Below are 22,679 nucleotides of genomic sequence, written 5' to 3' on the forward strand. Positions count from 1 at the left end.
GATTGGGCTTTGAAGCCTTGAGCACAAAGCAGTGTGTGCTGTTGGAACCACACACAGGATGTGCTGAGGCACTGACAGCACGTGGATCATATACATTCAGTGTCTCCATTTGAATCTCCTGGCAGCAATAGTCAAGTTCATGAAGTTAAGAAATGTAGAGAACGTGGGCAGCGGAAGCACAGAGGTGTTTTCTGCTTTTGTTAAGCATGAGTTAATGACTTTGTTTAACACCAAACCTCTCGCCCTGGAGCTGCAGCCTGCTGTCTGTCCCCAGGGGTCTCCATGTGAGGCTGTTTGTGCTCAGTAGCGGAGGTGCCGTTCCACGTGCCAGTGGTGGCACTGCCTGGCCTGTCCCTGGGAAGGAACCCCATGAGGAAACGACTGAACACTGTGCAGTTGCCCAAGGTACTGAAGACAAAACCTGAGCCAAGATACTCAATAGAACTCTTTAAGTTTTTGTTGTCACAGGTGTTCTGAATTACTGCAGTTGATCAGGTGCTGACTTTTTTCCCTAACCATCACCAGGAGCATGGACTCCCCTTCCAGGCTGGGAACAGCTATTCAGTCCATATTCAGGAGGTTGCCTACTGAACCTATGGCAGCGCTGATGGCCTCGTCTGCCCACCCTGGTGCAGAGCCCATCCCACTATTGGATGGATCGAATCTCTTTTATAGCGTTGTGTGGCCCATTCTGCTAATGCTCTATAAGCACATGCTGAATAATGGCGTTTTATACATCCCGCTGGGAAATATTTTTCTGAGAGGATAGCAGCTTGGATTCATGCTACGTGTTTGAAACTTCACATATGTTGGTTAGCTGTGATTAATGCAAATGATGGGTCATTACTCCCAGAATGCATAAAGCATAACTGTTATAACCAGGAGAGCTGGAAGAAGACACTGGCAAAGAAGTATCCAGGAAAATTAGGCTAATAGCATTAAGTGTGTTGGCTGGAGCAAAGCTTAAAATAATTCTGTAGCTTTTTGCTTTCACACAATGTAATTGCATGTATGTGCATGGTTCTGGTTGGGAAAGCTCTGGATAAATCTGTTTGGATTCTTCAGTTGCCTCTGTGTCAGAGTCTGGCAGTAGGTTTTGCGATGGCGTTGCATCTCATGCAGCATTTTTTTGTGTGACTGTTAGCACACGAGACTAAAATATGCTTTTAATGAGCATTTGAGTGAGTATAAAAGTAAGCCCAATAGAAGCATAAGCACAGTGAAAATGAATTTGTACTTCAGGGGGGTGGAGGGGGAATTAGTTATTATTTGCAGTTCTTGCCATGATTGTCAGATGTTCATTTTGACAACGTATATGAAATGTAGGGGGAACCTGAATGGTTCCCCCCTACTTCAGAACTAGCTGGAGAGCCATGGCTGTGTGTCACGCACTGCTTGATTGCAAAAACACCAAAGTGCACATCTGTCTTGAAGTGTGCCATGAGAGTTGCCAGCTCTGCAGATGGGCACAGGTTGGGATGTACCTGGGCTGTTGCCACTGAAGGACTACTTCTTTTTTTTAAAGAACAGTGCTTTAGCATGTGCCAGCATATACCGTGGTTTGTTCGACTCTAAGACAGCTGGCATTTTAAATATTATTACCCATTTTCAGCAATAATGTTTAAGAAGTTTCTGTACTCCACTGTATGCATTTTGTTGGTGGCTCTGCTTTTAAAAGACCACCTAAAACCCCTGGATAAAGCATCCCTGCAATTGCTGGGGTTGGATAGTGTTCTGTAGCACAGGTTGTTGCTGTTGACATGGCATTGGTCCTAATAGACAGGATAAAAGCTTGGTAGGGCAGCTCATGGCTTCCTGGAAACAGGTGACACCAACCTTGCTGACATTGTTCAGATTGTTACCGCTCAGGGTCTCTTCTGCCCAACTCCATTATCCCTCATGCACTGTTTCTTTCACCACTGTGAGTTTTCACTGTATATTTGTTGTGAGTTTGTATCTTGAAAACTCCTACTATTAGTGTTTGTATTTACAGCAGAGCCTTCCACCCAAATGAAATGGAGGATTCTCTTCTGATTGCTGCCAACATCTCATATGGAGACTAGGGAGGTTTCCCAGGCAGGCTGTGTTGTGGTAGGACAGTGTTCCCACACCCACCACTGGCCCTTCAACAAGGTACAGGTGAGAAGAGCCCCCAGGTTACCTCCAAACGCACCAGGACTTGGGTAATTCTGCCCTGCCTGAGGTTGTTCTTCTTTATGGATTTTTCTCAAATTAAGTTTCCACTGCCATTTTCACAGTGAAATTTTACTATGATAGAAACAAACACGGAAAAAGATGGTATTCTCTTGTCTTCAGAAATTCTGAATTGTGTGTTCATGGAAAAAAGTTGAGTCAATCTAGACTCTGCTTTTTTAGACCACTGCTGCTTTGCAGAGAACTTGTCTCTAAAGAGATCTCTTTCTTCACAGCAGTGTGTGGCATTTCAGGAGGTGGGTGGCTTCCACAGAAACCTGGTAGGGAAGAGCCTGCAGATGGGGAGCAAAGACTTCAGGTGTGTTGGAAAAGAGGTCTTTCATCTTGCAGACTTACCAGAGCTCAAATAATTGCTTGGGATATTGCATCTTTTGGTGTAGTTGAGCATCATCCCCTTCCACCTACTAACTGTAGGATGATGCACTTATAATGTTGTAGGTCTGATGAGTCCTTTTTTATTTCTCTTGGAGAATGAAGGAGGAGCTAGCAGGATCCAGAGAAGAAGGATGAAGGAGACAGAAACCTGTTTTTCCTTTCACATAAAAGCAGCTAGGAACAGTTAATATATCTCAGGGCCGGAGATGTAGATTGTTAGTGCTTTCCTGGAAGTTCTTGGCAACTTGCAGCTCTGATCAATAAAGCCCAGCAGCACAAGTTAAAAAGATCAAGAACTTGTCTTCACAAGGTTTACTGTCACCTGTGGCCAAAGGAAAACCTCAGAGCTTTCAGCAAGTGTTCCCCCTTGGTATTTTTTGTCTTCCCCATGAGGAGACAAGCAGGGTCTTTGAAAGCAAGCTGAATCTTGGTCTAATTTGAATGAAACATCTCCATGCTTTGGACTGTGAGACAAGAACATTTTAACCCTTCCAAATGATCTCCTGTAAAATCTGTAGGAAACAGGAACTTGGTGCTGTGTACCCACCCCATACTTGTCTTCTGTCATTGATGTCTGCATCAGTGGTGAACAGCATGAACACTGAACTGCACTTCTGTTCCTGCAAGTGCTCCCCAAAATTCTTGCAAGGAGAACATTGGTTTGTAGCAAAATCAAGAATGGAGAAACATGAGAATCTCACCCTGGATCAGTCAAGGGGATTACCTCATCCATAGGATCATAGAATCACCAAGTTTGGAAAAGACCTCCAAGATCATCCAGCTCAACTGTCCAGTAATCACCATTAGTTCCTACTAAACCATGTCCCTCAGTATAACATCCAAATGCTTCTGGAACACCTCCAGGGACAGTGAATCCACCACCTCCCAGTGCAGCCCATTCCAGCACTGACCACTCTCTTGGAGAAGAAGTATTTCCTAATGTCCAACCTGAATTTCCCCTGGTGCAACGTGAGGCCATTCCCTCTTGTCTTATTGCTAGTTAAATGGGAGAAGAGGCCAATCCCCACCTCACCACAACCTCCCTTCAGGAAGTTGTACAGTGCAGTGAGGTCTCCCCTCAGCCTCCTCTTCTCCACACTGAACAATCCCAGCTCCCTCAGCTGCTCCTCATAAGATTTGTGCTCCAGACCCCTCACCAGTTTCACTGCCATTCTCTGGACACGCTCCAGGGCCTCCATGTCTTTCTTGTAGTGAGGGGCCCAAAACTGAACACAATACTCGAGGAGCGGCCTCACCATTGCTGAGTACGGGGGGATGATCACCTCCTTGCTCTGCTGGCCACACTATTCCTAATGCAGGCCAGGATGCCGTTGGCCCTCTTGGCCACCTGGGCACACTGCTGGCTCATGTTCAGCCGAACATCAGCCAACACCCCCAGGTCCATTTCCTCTTCACAGTCATCCAGCCACTCAGCCTGAAGCCTGTAGAGCTGCATGGGGTTATTGTGGCTGAACTGCAGGACACAGCACTTGATCTTGTTGAACTTCATCCCTTTGGCTGCAGCCCAGCTCTCCAGCCTGTCCAGATCCCTCTTGTGGGGCCTCTGTATGCCCAGGCAGATTGACACTTCCTGCCAACTTGGTGTCATCTGCATCATCCAGTCCCTGTCTGTAACACAGAGGGAGCCTTAGTGAGGAACATTTGAAGCTTCATTTCTTTTCACAAGTCACAATTATTTCCGCATTCAGCCAACTTACTTCTAAAACAAAATTCTTGAAGTATTCTTCCAGACTATTGCCTGCTCCAGGACTGGAGCCTCCAGAAAAGTTCATGCTCCACAACGATGGAGATCATATGATGGCTGGAAGGGATTATGACTTCTTTAGCGTTACTATTTTAGAAGCACCTGGAGAATAGATTTAATGCATTTGAAAGGTTCCAAAGCTTGCCTTTTCCCGGAGACAAAGAGAACTTGACTCCCCAGGCTTGAAGCCCTTGAAGCATAGACTGCAGTGGGATGAAGTTATTGCTAACAGGAGTGTCTCCTCTTCCAGACCTGCAGTCTCTGCAAGACATTGATGGGCAGGCACATCACATCATTTATTTATAAGAGATTGTTTTCTGTGTCTCAGGCATAACAGTGCATTTTCCCTGTGAGCACTGTGGGCAGAGGGCTGCCTCTGGGCATGCTGTAAAGGAATAGGCATCCTGGCAGTGCCAGAATGGTGCTGAATGGTGTTCCAGTGGCACGTGAGGTACCAGGTGATGAAAATCTGGGGTACTCCGTGTGGGCAGTGAAGGAACCTGATTAACCATAACGCTTGCTTCAGCTTATGTTTCACATGCAGCAGGTTCCTCGGGATGTACTGAAGGCTAGGTCAGCACAGAGCACCCAGCAATGTCCTGTGTCCCTCTGGCACTGAGGCAAGAGCCTTGTCTGTGTTATATGCAAAACAACATCCATGGCTTGTTTGAGATTTTACACACATGGGACGCAGAACCAAACTGCTTTCTAGGTCAACTTTCCTGGTTCTCCAACTCCAGCAAGCTGTCTTCAGATCAGACAACCTGGGCATCCTGAAATAACATCAACCCTATCTAGAGAGTCTGTTGGCTTTCCAGGCCTCCTAGACGTCCATCCCAGTGAGGGACAGCAAAGGTTATACTTTTCAGAGGGATGACTCATATACTTGCCACGGGCAGGAAATCAACTATTCCATGGATTAAGATCCCCTGCAAGTTGGCCAAGCAGAAAAATTGGCTTTCACTATAAAGGTAGCTGGTAGCCTGCCCTTCACTTGGAGGTAAGAAGGGTTGGAGAGCTGCCACCTTGGGAGTATACTTCAAAAATAGGGACAGAAGTGAGGAAAATGTTAAAATGGAGAGAAATGCCAGTTAAAGAGCCTGTTATAAACACCTCTGAAGGCTCACTAACATAAGCCTTACTGAGCAGCAGATCCATGGCTGGCAAACAAAAGGAGGGAGGCTTGGCAGCCAGCTCTGGATAAAAGGTTATTAAGAAACATACCTTTTAACATTCAATTACATCATAATGTTTCCAAAACAGAGACAGTTATCTCTAGGTTTAACAAGTGATTTAATAAAATGGCCGTATCTGCAGTTCTGCTTCTGAGGGAATTGGGAATTGTTTCCTCAAGTCTAATCTCAGGGTTTACCTCTTTTCATCCAGCTTCTGAAATCACTGCAAGCCTCCAATTGCTTTGTAATTAGATCTGCTTCTTACAGAAAACCTCCATCAGTAGATCCCAGAGCATCAGCGTGTGGTTGTTGTCCTCTGCTGAGCTTTACAAGTGGAAGATGTGAGGCATGGGGCTGAGGATGAGGAGCAGGTGAAGTGATCTTCAGTGCCAGCAACTTGCAAGTGGGGTGGACTTGTCAGCTCTGTAACAAAGCTTTGTCATTTCAGTATCTGAGGCTGCATTTACCCTGCCAGCTCACCCTGGAAGGGAGGTTCAGATGTCAGACTCTGTGTTCATTCACATACCTTCCTGCTGATGCTACCTTAGCTTCCCAGCTGCTAGGTCTGGGGACAGTTGCACTTTGTGCCATGACTGGTGCCTGGGAAGCCTAGCTGCTGTGGGGTTCAGGTACAGCTGTGGGTACGGATGGTTTCAGGCAGGGAAACGAGGGTGCAGGGAGGGATTTGCCCCCAGCTGAGCGCTGGCCCTGCCAGCAACATGGGCACGAGCAGCTCAAGCCATCTGCCTCCAGCGTCTGCAGCAAGGTGCTGTGTGCTCTGGTTCCATGGGGTCTGAGCAGCAGTGGTAGGGGTTGCTTCCATAATAGCAGAACTGCTTTTTAGAACCAAATACATTCTAATTCCTTTTTATAAAGATCATCGTAACTTTTCTGCCTTTTCTTTATATACAGCTGCTCATAAGCCTTGTGCTTCTCTCTGCTTTTAGTCCTTTTTGTAGCTTTAACCTTCCACCTGCCTGGTCTGCTTCAAGGCTTGCTTAAAATGCCCCAGCTGTAATTGCTTTACCAGCATGTCCCTCGTGTAAGTAGCAGTTAGCGGTAAGACACCCAGAGACCAGGTTTTAATCAGCCTTGACTGAAGACTAAAAATGATTCACTTCTGTCAGCACTGGGCAACGCAACAAACAGCTCTCCAGCAAATCACTTAAGCAGAAATATGTTGGCATGTTTCTATAGCAACTAAGGAAAAATATTTCACACAGAAGTCCATCTGCTGCAACATAAAGGGAGATCTGGCCAAGGATCGTGTTAGAAATTAATCTTAATTTGCAAATTTTATTTTTGCAAACCTCACGCAGCCGCTTGCACAAAAAGGCAGAACGTCAGCGACAGGATGACAATTGGGTTTGGATACAGGCTGCCAATTAATCAGCAAACTGGTCATTAATTCGAGAAGCGGCGATTGTCCGAGGATGAAAAATCACAGTGCATTGGAGAGGTATTCATCTTCCTTGCTGTTTACCAATCAGGCTGCATCACACCATCTTGTACGCAGTGTATTTGGAAACACACACTGGTTTTTCAAAGGAGGCTAGTAGCAGGCATCCAATATTTCTTTAAAAACCATTTTGGTTTGATTTACTTGTAAAGAGTTACTCAAATTTATTCAACCATATAAAATGCTTTGTAGAAGCCATCAAAGTGAGGAGAGGGGGAAAAACCAATGCGATAATTTGGACTGCAATGCATTTTATTTTATGTGATGTCAACACTTCAAAGCCTATTGGAGCTGCGCTCGGGAGATCTGAAACATTTTACGGGGTGCTTGGTGTCTGTGCTACAAACCATCTCCAACTATAGATTCTCTTGCACAATGTTCACATGCTGCCTGCCAGTGTTTCTTTCTTTCTTCCTTTCTCACTTGCTGCTTTCTGTGTCTCCTCTGGCAGCTTTGCATGGCCCCAAAAAGGAATTCAAAAAACAAGTTGGATAAACAAGAAGAACTTTCTGTCTGCTCGGAAACATGTAGGCTAATGTCCTTGAGCGAGTGCCAGGCCTCCGGGGGTTACGTCCAGGGAACGTGAGTCAAGCCTCGCCAGGCTCTGTCACCTGCAGCTTTGTGTGCAATGCTATTCCTTCAAATATTTCAGGAAGAGGTGAGATTTGTGTCTTATGTCATGCACCCTTACTCACATGCGGTGATACTTACAAGTATATTGACACACATGGTTGGCAAGCGCTGGGAAGGTAGAAGCACATTTTCCAGCACAGTGGTCATACTGTTTGCTCCCTGTCACCATTTTCCCTGCTTACCAGCATCCTTGAGGGGGAGGAACGTCAGCCTGCTTGATTCTGGATAGGTGCACGGTCTGAGTGGAGGCATAAACAGGTAAACATGGAAATGGAGCTGCTTCTGAAAAGGTAACCTGAGAGGATGAAATGGGAGAAGTACTGCATGTCAGAAGTCCTGCAAAGGCTGTGTTGTTCCTTTACTTCTGTGCATCCCTTCTCCTTTCAGCTGTAGGTATTCTTACCAAATGCCATCTTCTCTGTGGAGCAGGATTGAAGAGGGGGAACTCCTCTGTGTAAGTTTACACCGCATTTTGACTTTAAGGAGCAAACAACTGTTCACTTTTAAACCGAAAGATTTGCAGGGACAAAAATGTTTTCTTCCTTAATAAACAAAAAACAAGTGCCATGTCTCATCCACAGTCTGACGTACCTCACACCGATCAGCTGGAAAACAAGCAAGCAGCTTGCTAGCAGCAAGACCTGTCCACCCAGAACTGAAAAGCAGCTCAAATGCTAAAAGCTAGTTGTTCTCTCTGGGCTTTTGTGTTGCACAACAGTTATTATTAGTGTTCCTTAAGTTCTTGGGGCAGAAGGAGGAAAACTGGGCTCTTTTGTGGAGAAAATTGCACCCTTGGTGGTGATCTCTTGTTCTGCTCTCAGAAGCTGGCAAAATATTTGTGCTCTACCTGCCGCATTGGCTTTATCTGGAATTTATATCCAGGAGTGTCAAACCTGTTGAGTTTTAACACTGAAGTGAAAAAAGGAAAATAAAAATGCAGCTGCAGAGTTAGAAGCGTGAAAGAGTCTGCTAAGCACATTTGCTTACAAAAATGCTGCAGTCTACTTTACCGTGGGGCCATCAGAATAATTAGGGATGAGTGGGTCAGGAAATTTGGCTCACCAGGCTGGGCCCAGCGCTGGCCAGTTTTGAGCTCTAGGAGGAAAAGGTCTTTCAAATGCAAACACATTACAGCATTTCATATGGATGAAGTTCCAGGCATTATTTAAGAGTCTTTGTAAATTGGTCTGTTGACCATGAATGAAAGTATTTGAATTTGGTTTGACACTGTAATAGCTAGCATGAAGCTCAGTTAAATCCATAGCATTACCCAGCCACATACAGTAGTTTTAAAGCCCCGAAGCACTCGATGCATCCAGGTTAGCATTCCTAAGTGAATAACTGTTGTGCAGAATTCATACTGGGAAGGAAATGAAGAAACTGGTTTTGGTTTAAAACAATCTTCCATCCTACTTAATTCAGTCTAAGCCTGAAAAATCGGAACTGACCTTACATTCATTTTTGGAAAAGTTTTATTAAATTCTTTCATCGTAGGCTGCTTTAGCCAAGATTTATTCAATAATTAGTACAGTGCTCTGATCTGAAATCATTTCTACTCTATTATTATTGTTGTTATTGTTATTATCCTTACTACTACTGCTACTATTACTGTTATTATTCTATTTAAGTGTATTAGGCTTGATTATCACTGGGAATTTTTTGCTGGACACAGTAATCACACTAAGCCTTAAGTATAGGTTCTTCTTGGCTGAGTTGCACCGACTCACAGGACGAGCTCTTCGGCAGTGTAGTTCGGTGGGTGTGTTCTTAGCTGAAAAAGGAGAGTTGGAAATACACTGGAATGGTACTGCTTTGTAGAACCTAATGATTTGCTCCTCTGCCTGTACGAGCTCGTGCTTTATGAAGTCCGTAGTGTATCAGCAGTGATCACACTTTGGCTGTGGAGTTCTTTTGGAACTAAAATTCAGTCTTCTCTGAAATCCACCCTAGGCCTGTCATCACGAACAGCCTCTGTCCAAGTTAATGTCTGTGTAACAATTAGAATTGGCTCTATGAGGCTTTGATTTTTTTGATGGAAATACTAAAAACTGCCTACATCTGATTTCACCTTCTGTATATTTTGTCACAGCTCTGTTCTGTTTGAAATATCCCACAGGTGATTTTCTCTGCACTGTTGTCATGGGTTGCGATTGGGTTTGGTGGAGCCTTGCAGCGTCCTGACCGAACGTTCAGTGCCAGTCCGTAAGGTACTGTTATATTAATCTCTTTTTCAGTACCGTTCCTCAAACTGAGACCCAAATCCCAGGAAAGGCTGTGTATCTCACCAGAAATGTCACAGATCTGACACTTGTGGGGATTTAGCCTGATTTCTTGAGTAAAAAACATCAGATAAGCTTCGGTTTTCTGCAGCTCCCCCGGAACCAGCATGAGCGTCCAGAGTGCAAAATATTGTAATGACGTGTCAAGCTTTCCAGAGGCTTAAAGCTTAAGCCTGATTTTCTTCCAGTGTGAAGTAATATTACAAGATTGTTTCAGGTGAATCGTCTTTGCCAGTCAGTTCTCACACCATGCGGTTGACGGTTGGACTGTATGGTCTTAGAGCATCTCCCTCCCTCGGGTTTGGTATGTGATCCCAGTTCTGATTCCTTTGCCACCAAGTGACTGTTTACTGCACTATTTTTGTTATTCGCAGCTCTTTGTCTTCAATCACGGTGGTTTTTAAAAACTCTCATTGCCTCCCTCTGTGGCCCTGCGTCTTCCTTGCAGTGGTCAAGGAGCTGGGTTGGAAGTTCAAGTGGGAATCTGCTCAAAAACCTTTCCTGCCCCGAGGAACTTTGTCAAAGCATGGCTTCATTTGGAAGGCAGATCGTGCCATGGGATTAATATTTGTATATATGACATGTTTGTGAATTCAGCCTCTTGTTAGTCATGATTTTGGCTTGTCTCATATAATTTTTAGTGGGTGGATACTAGAGCTGCTGTTGAAGGATAGTTCTGGTTCTTTGGTTTAACTACTGGAAGCAACCATAGGGCAGAAAAGCAATTTCAGCCAGAATGTCTTTATATAACTCCGCGTAGCGTTCCCAAACTGTATCAGGATTTGCATTTTCCATGGTCAGTCTATGGTAAATTCAACACAAAAACAAACAAGAAAACAAATGAATTATATCTTTCATTTTGGAGTGGCCTGAGCTAAATCCTCCTGTGGCAAAAATTGGCATTGCTCTTTTTCAGTGGAAAGGAGGAAGCTGCATGAAAAACTGAAAGCCTGTTCAGGGGGTTCCCATTGGAAGGACAGCGCTTGTCTGGCTCAGGAGTTCCACAGCTGACTTTGTTCAGAGCCACTGGGTGTTGTACCTCTTGGTGGAAACTGGGAAACGGGTGAGAAATGAGCTCTCCAGAATGTTTCTGTCATGTTTATCAGTTTGTTTCCCTCTACTTTCATCGCTGCATCGGCATCTAAGAAGGCTGGAGACGGACACACAGGGTGGATCTGGTGGTTGGTTATCACACTGTTCTAAATTAGCTTTGAGGTGATTAGTCCTCACACAGAGAATAGGCAATGCTGGCAATGCTGGAAAATTTTCCAAATGTTTTTGTGAATCTCACACATCCTTGCCAACTTGTGAGCCCCGAGTATGTCATGACATAGAAGCACTCCAGCTATCTCTGCCTGCCGTTAATATTTTGTGCTTCGTGAACCCTAATTAATTAGGATATTAATTTCCATATGTAGTTTTGGAACAGTGCCGTGCTGGGAAGGAGATTTTTCTCACATGCTGTTATTCTGGTTTTGTTCATTTACCCACATTTTGGTGCTGTTTATTACAATGCACATCAGGTAGGGCTTGAGAACTGGAAATTTGGTGGAGGGGGATCTTTGGGACATTTTGCTTAGCGTGAGGTTATTTCTTGAAAAGCTCTGAATGCAGATTTCTCACTTCTGGTTTCTGTGTAGTGAATCATTTGTGAACAGATTTTCATTTTTACTGCTGTAGTGACATTTATCAAGAAAGTGTATGCAAATGCACTTTGTGCTAGCAGTTGTTCATGAAGGGTGCACTCTGACATTCGTTATTTCTTATCTATTGCTTGCGACTGATTTCTTAAACAGTTCAGGATTCATTCCTGCTAACCAACGAGAGAAATGAGCTCTTTTAATCCCGGAGTGACAAGAAGGGAATAGAAGTATAACCACTTTGTTTATGTGGAAAAAATAACCGAATTCATAAAGAAATTTCCCTTGATGGCTACAGTATCCAGCATCCACAGCCTTACCCAAAAAACGTATGCGAACAATGCCACATTTTTCTTAGGGATGCAGAAAATCTCTGGTTTTGTGTGTCTGCACACTGCTGGCTGCTGATTAAAGGCTCCAATTAAAAGCAAAACTATGTTCTGTATGTCAGATTGACATTCAGGACTGAACTGCCATCCAAAGACCAGGGATGCTGTGGAATAGGTTAAGCAATTTTGGGATCTAAGGTTGTCCAACATCAACTGCCTACACAAAGACCGCTTTGATTTCTTGGGTACCAAGTGCGGCATCCATCGTGGTCGGTGGGAGCATCAAGGTGATGAGCACTGGGCAGCTCCAAGCAGCACTTCTGGAGCATAAAACCTGTTGAATTTTAATCTCAGCTTGGCATGTTGGAATGGGAATTAGGAGCCTCTTTGACTTTTAAATGATCTGAAGAGGAATGTACTTGATACAGGTGGTAAGCATTATTCTTGGAGCCCTCAGATATTCCGGGCACACATATATTTTCATTCCTCATAAACGTATCCCTGGTGAGAGGGGTGGGGACATCAATTAAGAGGAAAGCCATTTTCCACAGTAGCAAAGGATCAGAAAAAAAGTGTTCTGCAGATTAAGCAGAGGTTTTGCCAAACAAATTTTTCAGATTTTTTCAGGATTCTAGTCATGGCCTGTGATCTGAGACATTTGCCAAGAATTCGGCAGAAAGAGGAAAAATACCCCAACCCTGAAGTTTTGAACAGGGAGGTGGTTTGTGGCTTTCATGGGATTGCATCAGAAGTCTGATCTTCCCGGCAAAATATACTCTCTTTGCAAAACAATGAATCCCCTAAAACCACAAGTGCCATGAAGTCAAGCAGCATGTGGTTTGGATAGGAGCAGGCCAATTTGTCAACTTGGTTTCATTCAAAGAGAATGAAATAATGAGTGGAAAAACATTGAGATAAAAAAAACCTCAAGATACTCGTTACAGATTGATCCTCCCAAAGCAGAATCTAATCTTGTTTTTGCTTAACAGAGCTCCTCTGTATCTGCCCTTAGACAGCACTGCTAGGTGATTTTAATAATACATATTTATAATCTATAATTAGTTTTTGACTGGCACGGGGAGTGTTATTCTAGCTAATACAGGATTCTGTGGGAATTTCAATTGTGTTTTAGAATCCAGTCTAAATATTGTGACGAATTTCTAGCAGGTAGTTTGAAGGGACAAACCCCGTGGAGGAGGTGGAGCTGCCCTGTGCATCCCGGCGTGACCGCGCTCAGCTCCCGGCCTTTCCATCCCGGAGATGGGGCTGAGCAGCTCCAGGCATCCATCCTGCTATTACTCTGTCATTCCAATTGGTCACACTGTATAGAATTGTTCTTTGAGGCGAAGTTTCGTGTCTGTTCTTCCTGTTGCTACACATGCACAACACCCACCCTCGACAGCAGCGTTAGATGTGCTCAGGAAAGTATTTACCAGCTTCACTTATTTAATTTTTGTCTTCTTTGTCTTTCAAAAGATAAAAGATGGGAAGGCTTTAAAATTCCAACCTACAGAAAGGAGCTGTGCCCCACCTAGACAGTATTTTCTGGAGAAGTGGTGGGTGAAATCTTGGCTTCAGAAAGTTGCAGGGAGAACAAGAGCATTTAGATTCACCACAAGGATTTTGTGAAAGGTGAACTCTGTAGGAAAAGCACATTTTCTCAGCAGTTTTATAATGACTGAACCAGGAAAACAACCTTTTATTCGAAAAATAAACTCAGTATTGCAGGTCAGATTATTCTGCCCGTGCAACAATGATGATTTCAGTCTGGAAGTCCATTTTGCTCCTTGAAACTGAAATCCTGGAAAGACCGTCTTTCTAAAAAGTCAAACTTTCCATAACCAAGCAGATGCACTGTGAAGGTAAACTTCACTCTGCAGCTTCTGCTCGCAGCTGCCTTAACTCAGGGAATTCCTCTTTCTTGTATTTTAGTGTTTGCTAACGGGTGCCAGCTTGATTTCAAAATGTTTTAGACTTGGTGTAAGCAGAAGGCAATCTCCACCCACATCTTCCTTATTATCTTTAAGAAATTCCCCGAAACTTGTAGCAACAGCTTTCAGAATCTGCAAAGAGCTTAATTAGCATCAGAGGAGGAAAGCAGAACAGATTTTATGCACTGGTGCACCGTGGATCCACTTGAGCAGGGATTGTGGTCCCTCTGGCAGTTCATCAGCATGGGCTCTGCACGTGTGCCAGCACTGCCAGGTTACTGGCAGAGTCATCACCTCTGGAAGGCATAGCCTTTGCCACAGCCATTGGTTTCAGCTCCAGGTTTGTTAGAAGCAGGTCAAAATAGAACCCCCCATCTCTAATAAGCCTATTCATAAAAGGAAGGAGGCATGTGCTTCCTGGATCTTAATTTTCCTTGGAAAGCACCAAACTGAGATCTCAGCTTCTGAGTGAAGATATATCGTCTACAAACCATTCTCCTTCACTGCTCTAAAGCAGCAACAGCATGGAAAATGGGGCTGATGGCAAGAGGACAGTGAGTATCCCTGTCTAAAACAAAATTGCACCCAACCTCTTTTTCCTCTTTAACAAAATAACTAAGGAAAACAAATACGTAATCCAATAAGGAGCAGGCTCCATGGTGACTTTCATGCCAGCATTGGCGTCTTCCCACCAGCTTATTCCAAAAAAGTCTGAGGCCCCCATGCTTTGAATTCGGTACAAACTCCCACACAGGTTGGCTTTTTGACTGATTTACAGAAGATCAGACCTGGGAAGTACGAGCACAAAAGTTCGTATCTCCAGCGATGGGCAGCAATAAACCTCTGTGCTCTACGTGCTGGACTTGTAACCATTGCTTCGTGGGTTGGAAACCCAGGAGATAATTTCTCCTAGCTATGAGTTAACTATTGCCAATCCATTTGAACTCCTGTGAAAAAAAAAAGATGCAGAAATGGATGTAACCCAACTTCTCTATACATAATGTTTGTGTTATTTAGTTCCAACTTAAACAATATCCCACCCAGTTTCTGAGCACTACAGAGAATGTGGTGGTGACTCAGTGGAGGGGAACCGGAGGTCATCAGACATCAGTTCAGTAGCAGAACAGAGATCAAGGCAAGCAAAATGTGGAAAGCATGGGGATTTATGCACAAACGTGGGGGTAGGCCAAAGCTAGAGGAGGAATGTGGAAAGTTGACTTATCTGTGGGTTACCCCACTAAATGTAAGCGTAGTTGCAGTCAGCAGAATGACAGCAGAGAACAGGATTTCCTCAGCGTGTGTTGTGTTTTAGAGTAATGCTTTTCCTATCAAGTGAGGCTGCTGACAGAAATGGCATTTGCTGTTTTTCCTCTTTTCCCTTCAGATGGAATAGAACTCCAAAATCAAAATGCTGTTCTCATTTCTGCAGTACCAGAATCCGATCTGAGTTGTTATGGTCAAAGAGCCTGAAGTGAAACAACAGGAGATGGTCAACCTTACCTATGGGGGGAATAACAGCAAGCCAACAGCCCGGCCTTGAGTGCCCAGGCTGTGTCAGAAACATGGGGTTAGAAGATCTGTGTGTGTGATTATCAGCTGGCTGAGTTGACCAGCTAAGGTAACACGAGAACCTTTGGTGCTCCTGGTCATCTTGGAGAGGAGCCGCACTGCTGCCATCACCACCCATTTGGCTGTTGTGCAATTAGGGCATGTGTCTTCCAAACAGGGAAGATTTATGTGGGAAACACTGTTCCTAATAAGAGGGCAAAATATGAGTAGGGTACTGAAATCTTAGGTTACCTACCACATCAGGTTTCTTTTTTGGGAATGTGTGTGTCCTCCCTGTCTTTCTCTGTGCCGTGATTCATGGAGGCTGAACTCCTGCCTTGAAGCCTTCTCTCTTTCCATATTTCCAATCCCTTCTCTTAATCATACTCCTTCCTTCCCCCACCTGTTTCCAGAACCAGGCTCCATCCCAGCATAGCCAGAGGCATCCGGTTGGCTAAAATTACGGTTATGAGCAAGCTTGAGTGGAACAGACAGGATCCTTTTTTTTTTTCCACAGGGTGTAAGTCATGTCTGAAACCCCGAGCGAGAGTTTGTGCGGAAGATAAAAGGGATGGGCCCAGCCCAGTTAAACTTGAGATGGCTCGAGAAGTGTCTGAGCCACATCCCTGTAATTCATGTGGTATGATAAGTCAGCACATAGTGCATAATAGCCCTCGCTCAGACACCTGCAAGTGCTTTGTTTTGGGTCCAGTAATCCCAAACGCTGCTCTCAGATAGCTGGGTTTCATCTCTTTCCTTTTTCTCAAAGAGAAATTTGGATTGGCTCACTCTTTAATTCAAACCATTTGCCCATCACAAGAGCCTTTACAAGCAAAAATCTCTCGTTTCAGAGGACCTTTTAAGTCATGCTTACCTGGTGGAAGTACTTGAGCAGCAGGCACGTGGTGCATCCCTGGGTCTCCCCCGCTGTCACATGTCTCGGCCATATCCTTCTCACGTGTGCTCTTCTGTTGTTTTGGGGTATTTTTTGCTCATAATTTCTTTTAAAAACCTGCATAGAGATGCCCAAGACAACAGAGATCTTAACTAAAAACAAATTACTGGTTACAGATGAGGCTGTGGACTTTCAAGAAGCCTGTGAGTGTTAGCAAATAGCTTGCAAATGTTGAGCTGTTGAACTTGTATGGGTGGAAGGCAGAAGGGTGACTAGATTTGCTGCTTTTTTGTCAACTGTGAACGGCTGATTCAAGACAAAACCTGGACTCTCATTTTTCTTCATGCTCCTTTTGTTCCTTATCAGTTCCATCCTTGAGATTGCCATGATTATGAAAGGTTGGGATTTTTCTTTGGCAATAAGACCCAACACTTCCAAGATGTAGTACATATTGTTACAGAGAAGGCCTTGTAATCCAAACAGACAAGACAGTTCTCTTTACTCCACTTACATAATGCTTAGGCACCGGCAGAGCACAGCGTGCTGAAAGGAGGCTGCAGCAGAGCCAGAAAGAAAGCCCAGGTGTTGTGCCTTCCTCGCCAGCTCTTCACTCATACCCTTCCCTCCTGGAGCATGTTTTGTTTGTATCCATTTCCAGTTTTTGGTGTGGAAAGATAAAGAGGGTGGGATTCACCTCCCCTTACTTCAGCAATCTGAAAGCTAAGAAACTGGTCTGAACTAGCTGCTTGGCTTCCCTCCAGGGCTGGTTCCTCTAGGAGGTGATTCAGCCTATCTCAGGGCATGCTGGTTCAATACACTTCTGCAGGGGACTTGCTGAGCTCCGTGACTGCCAGCAGCACTGGTGGCACTCACCAGAGCACACCTCTGCCTCCTGGGTTGTTGCGCCTCGATAAGGACGAAAAGGACAAGGAAATTTTCCATACCCATAACGTCCTGTGAACTGTGACTGTTTGGAGGTGCTCTCTAAAGGGCTTTCTACGTGAGCTGATCCAGCCAGGACTTTGTACTGATTGTTTCCTCAGAAAGAAGGCTTTCTCTAGGATCTCACCCTCACCTGTTTTGCAAGTGGAGGAAGCTTTAAATGAAACCAAATACACCTTAGTGACATACTCAAAGCTCCAGTATTTGTAGCCTGGCACTTTTCATGTACATTCACATTCAGGTGGGTGGGTTTGTAATGTGTGAGAAGACATCAGAAATAAATCCGAAGACTTTACCTACATCCTTTGTTATTCTGTAGTAAGGTAGTGTCTGCTACTAGGCTAGGGTTGGTTTTTTTTTGTTTAAATATGGAACCAGGGAGTGTGTTTGGTGTGAAACAGCGAGAGGGCAGGCATTTCAGTGACTGCAGAACACGGGCTTTCAAAACAGAAAAGGAAATTTGCCCTCCCTCCCCACAAATGGGTGCACTGTAAGACGACATCAGATTGCATGGCTGGCCCCTCAGCAGCAAACCATTCTGTTTCAGTATGAGGCATCCATAAGGGATTGTATACTAGGAAGTTATTGTGTTACGTGTATCCCCTTTCTCATGCTTTCCTGTCCATGCCTGCTGTCTGCAGCTCCTGAAGCAGGAGTGTGGGCTGGGCTGACCTTCAGTCCTGAACCAGAATGGCTGTTCCTGTTTGCTGTGGTTTTCCGTCCAGCCTCTTCATTTCTTCTCAATGGGTAATGATAGAAAAAAACTGTGCTTCCTATTTCAACCTTGACAGCCATTCAAAGAGTCTCTTAATTTGAGCTCTGTGTAATGTTTGTAGTACACTTTAACCAGCCTGGTGTCACGGGTGGGTGCCACTATTTACAATTTATTTCCCTTAGCAGAACTTCAAGCCAAGTCCTCAGTTATTGGCTTTGTTACAGCAAGGTTCCCTAGGAGCAGAACAGAGAGAGCTCGGAGGTGTCAGTGGCTCTTTCTCCCCTAAAAATGGTCTGCTGCTTTCTGGGAGCCATCTTCTTCTGTTTTTCCCTGCCAGTATGCATTTCACATCGACCACGTAACTCGATTTTTGAGTGGTCTGAAAGAGCTTTTGACAATTTGTGGAAGTGGCTCAAAAGGGTTTGGCATTTCAAATCCAGACCTTTGTAGAACTCACCTCTGACTGCAGTGTGTGGAGATTATGTAATTTACAGAGTTGACGTATCGTAATATAAAGTGCCTGGAAATACTATGGAGAGAGAAAGTATCCTTCCTACAAATTATTTGTATACATACATGTATATGTACAGGAGACTTCTATCAGGCTGTGGTGTATTCTCATGTGAAAGGCTTTCCTTTTCTTGGATCTTCATAGCTCAGTTGAGACTAAAGCAACACAGAGCGACAGAGTTGTTCAGCAAAATGCACTTGCTAAGCAGTGTGCATTCAAACAGTTTGTTGCTGACTTGCCATTGGGTTTTTCCTTTTCCTAAGATGTCACACACTGTGAGGAGATACTGCAGAAGGCCAACAAAAAGAAGAAAGCACAAAAAACCCACATCTCACCAAAATCCAAGGCATAACTCCCATCAAGTCTAAATTTTGCACTTTGTATATTGAGACTGGAAGGTGATTTAATGGTAGAGTTGTTACCACGTCCCACAGTCAGATGAAGACTTACTAGGATTTGAGTGAGCACTTGAAAATTCATTTTCTGGAAATGACTTTTGTGAGCATCTGTTAGATGGTGAGGTTTGTTTCAGGAGAGATTCTGAGCACAGTCTGGATGCAGTTACGTTTTTGGTGGCAGAAGAAAAACAGTGTACACCAACAACAATTATTCTGCTCATTTTCATCTCTTTGACTCAATAGGAATAAGCAGTCAAGCTTGTATGTGACCTAAATACTTATTAATATATTCTGGAAGAAGTACCTTCTTAAGGAGATTAAGTTTGCTATCCGCAGCAGTACTCTCTTCCGTGGGGATATGTCTGTATCTCCTCTCAGCTAACAATTGCAGTGCATCAGTTAACAGTTGCAATAAGGGGATCAGTTGACAATTGCTAAATATTTTCTGTCTTCTCTTCCCCCAGAACATCCTGCTTCACTTTCATGTCCAAAGCTACTGCGATGCTTTGCCAACTCTGAGCACAGCATTAAAATAAAAGAGAGACTTGATCCACTTGACATTCATGGATAAGTATTTTTTTTTTCCCTTCTTTATTTTCCCATTAGAAGTGTTCAACAGAAGCTGTAGATGCTCGGTATCATCCAGGCTGTTGCCTGAGGGTGGAACAATGAAGATTCTTTTGGAAAGTGGCTAAAATGTGGGGCCGTGAGCATGAGGCCATTTGGCACTTGTGTGATCTTCCCTGCTCACAGCCACGAGGATCAGTCACCAGAGATCTTTGCTGCCAACTTTCAGCCCAGGAAAGGTGTTAGAGATTGAATTGCACTGTGATCCTTGGGAAAAGAGGGCATATCTTTGTCATTTTGTGTTACTGACATTTCTAGGGATTTTGACAGAAGGAAGATAGCAGGAATGTACAACTCCTGTCAGTGAGCATCCCGAAATATTTCTGAGTAAATGATGACAGATGCTTCAAGCCAGAGATGCTGTTAGACACTGAGAAATAGTGATTTTCTTTTACTCTCAGCTGAAACTCTGATTATTTTATTTTCCCAAGCAAAAGGTCAATATGACATGCACGTCATATATTCATACCGCAACTCTTATATTTCATTCTTGCCATTGTTTTTTGTGTGTAAGTGGAGATAAAACAGCTAAATGCATTGAAAAAAAAACAGTTGATCACTAGGCAGGAGACAGGCAGTGCTAAAAAAAAGTTTCCCTGGTTCAAGTATATTTCTTACTTAAAAACAAGTTTTATTTGGCTTGTGTGCAGAGCTCTGTCTTCATAAACCTTTAATCTCAGAGCTGTCAAACCTCCTTTGACCCAGAGTTTACAGTAAATAGAAAAAAAAAATGACAAAGATGCTCTTCTGTAGAAAAGTGAGCTCAGGGAATGTAGTTCAAGGTAAAAATCTTCTAGTGTTGTTTCAACAGCATTAATGGAAATTGATTCAAGGGAGACTTTTCAGGATCATTCCTGAATCTCTAAAGCCAAAGCATTGAGAAAATGATAAAATACCTTGAATTTCTGATCTTCCAGGGGAGTCCTGAGTGGCCTCTGCAGCGGGTGAGAGGAGAAGGCAGACGGCATGGAGCTGTGCTGGAGACATGGCAGCATGCAGGTCATTACACAGGCAAGTTGTTGTGTCACACTCAGCACGGAACAGTTCCTTAGGTGCATCAGGCCATGGCAGCATTTTCCTGCTTCTCATACTCTACACAAGAATGTGATGTAAGGAGACAGTGAAGCAAGCACTTGAGCACTTAGCTCCAAGTTTTTGTACAAGCGTGCCTCAGTGCAGCTGGATGATGTAAACTTTATTTTCTGTATTGCATCTTTGGAGTGATGGGAGGAGTACAGATGTCAGGTACAGTGGAGGCACGAGCAGACTGTTTTGTGAGGTTTTGAGCATATTTTGTGTTTTATTATAAGAAAGGCAAGCAATGAACTGACTATCCTCATAGATCTTTTGAGTCTTTCTTCTGTTCGCATGGTGGCCAGTCTTTCATTTGCAATGTTTATTTGAACAAGTGGGTGAGGGGAAAGTAAGCATGGATGGTAAGCAGCAGTAGGCAGAAGCAGTTGATGGCATGGGATGTGTGCCAGGACATGGGCCCGATCATTCTTCCAGTATACATAGAGAAATAGCAGAAACCATTTTGGGAAGAACAAAAAAAAAAAAGCAAAAAAAACTCAACCAACCCTCATCTGCTTATTTTAATTTCTAAGGCACAGAGGTTAAATTTTGGCTCAGGAGAACATTCTGTGATGCTCTTTGAGGCACCTTCCACTTTCAGCAGCTGCTGCAGAATGGTGAAAAGGTGTGGCCTGGGATATCACTGAGCCAGGGACCAACTTCTTTGGGTGGTGGCCAGGGAACTTTGGTTGTGTAACACAGGGATACACCACCAGTTCACAGGAGAGAGTGGATCATGTGCAGAATTAGTCTATTTAGAGAATGTGGTCCCTTTCCCAGCTCACAAAATGCCTACAGATATCTTTTGATTTCCGTAAGCTATTTGGCAGACATGCTCTTGAATTAATCCAGGTGGACTGTTCATTAATAATTTTACTCTGTTGTTTGGCAGTGATTGGCCATGTTAGTCACAATATGTCCTTTCCTTGGCATGGGTAGAGAAGTACACTCCTACATACAGGATGAATTCTGTGTATGCAATTTAAAACCCATTTTCTGTGAATACTCCTGTGTATGATTTTGAAGTAGATTTTTACAAGTGTTTTTGCCAGTAAAACTCACTCACTTAGATGTTTTCAGAAAACAAATGCTAAAAGATGCGTGATATTGTGTGGTTATGTACTTCAATGTTACTATCCCAACTGTACTTCATGGTTTTCTTCATCCTGAGCAGCGAATGATGTCCAGACGTTTCATTTCAGTCAGATTATTCAGTATTGCATTGTGTTGTAGATGAAACATACTTGTTTGTGAGTCCCATAAGCAGTCCACTGTTAGTATTAACTTTGCAGAGTTTAAACAGCATAACAGTATTCAACAGCAGCATTAGGTGGACAGATGGATGGAGTGCAAATAAGCTCACATTTGCCTAGTTAGAGGCAGGCAGGCAGGAAACCCATCTCAGCAGATGCTCTGGGAGGGTCGGGAAGGGACGGGACTTTTATGACTCCAGTACCACTTGGATGTTACTGAAAAGGCACTCAGCCACTTCTTTCTTGGAACGTTAGATTTTGCACCTGCAGCATTTCTCAGACTAAATGAGTCATCTTAAATAAATGATGAAAATGCAGAAAATACATCTGTGAAAAGAAGCAAATTAATAAAACCAATAAAAGTACAGTTGTTGTTTCTAGATAGGAGCATGCTCATCCCATGCTCTCATGTCACAGCGTCAGGTTCATATATGCCTTATCTGCTCCTGGATTTATTTTCACTAGCTGGGAGCCAGAATACCTACTACGCTTTTGCACTCTAGTGCAGCAGCGTTGGATAGCCAGTCTTTTGTTACCTTCATGCCAGTTCTTTACGTTTTTTTCTTTTAAAACCCAAAGACATGCATATTTCAGTCATTATGGGAAGATGATAGGCACCCTCGCTCTTTGTATATTCTATACTGATGACCAGTGTGATATATCCCAGTGAAATGATTGTGTCTGGTAAAAAAGAGATGTCAAGGGTGATAAGGAAAAGAGCAGACTTGGTTGTGGGAAACACAGGATCACCACTCTGCATTTTTGGAGCAGACAGGAACATCATTAATCAGCATATGAGTAGTCTTGAAAAACTCATTCCAAGTTATTCTGGGGCTAGGTGATGGCCAAAGATAGCACAGCTAACAAAAGGTGGCAGGGAGGGACAAAGAGCAAGAGGATGAAGACTAAGTGCTCC

At 43.8% G+C, this 22,679-nt stretch overlaps 1 long non-coding RNA gene across 1 annotated transcript in view; it reads left to right on the plus strand.

The window, feature by feature from the left end:
- LOC101748278 overlaps positions 1–20,443 on the plus strand; it is a 212,718-nt gene extending 192,275 nt beyond the window's left edge. The window contains exons 21-25 of the long non-coding RNA XR_005839572.2: positions 7,440–7,646; positions 7,807–7,879; positions 8,009–8,075; positions 9,738–9,828; positions 19,274–20,443. This is a non-coding gene — a long non-coding RNA (uncharacterized LOC101748278). The remainder of the gene's footprint in view (positions 1–7,439; positions 7,647–7,806; positions 7,880–8,008; positions 8,076–9,737; positions 9,829–19,273) is intronic.
- Positions 20,444–22,679: the final 2,236 nt, after the last annotated feature.

Source organism: Gallus gallus, chromosome 13 (genome assembly GCF_016699485.2).
Source record: "Gallus gallus isolate bGalGal1 chromosome 13, bGalGal1.mat.broiler.GRCg7b, whole genome shotgun sequence".
Taxonomy (NCBI): Eukaryota; Metazoa; Chordata; class Aves; order Galliformes; family Phasianidae; genus Gallus; species Gallus gallus.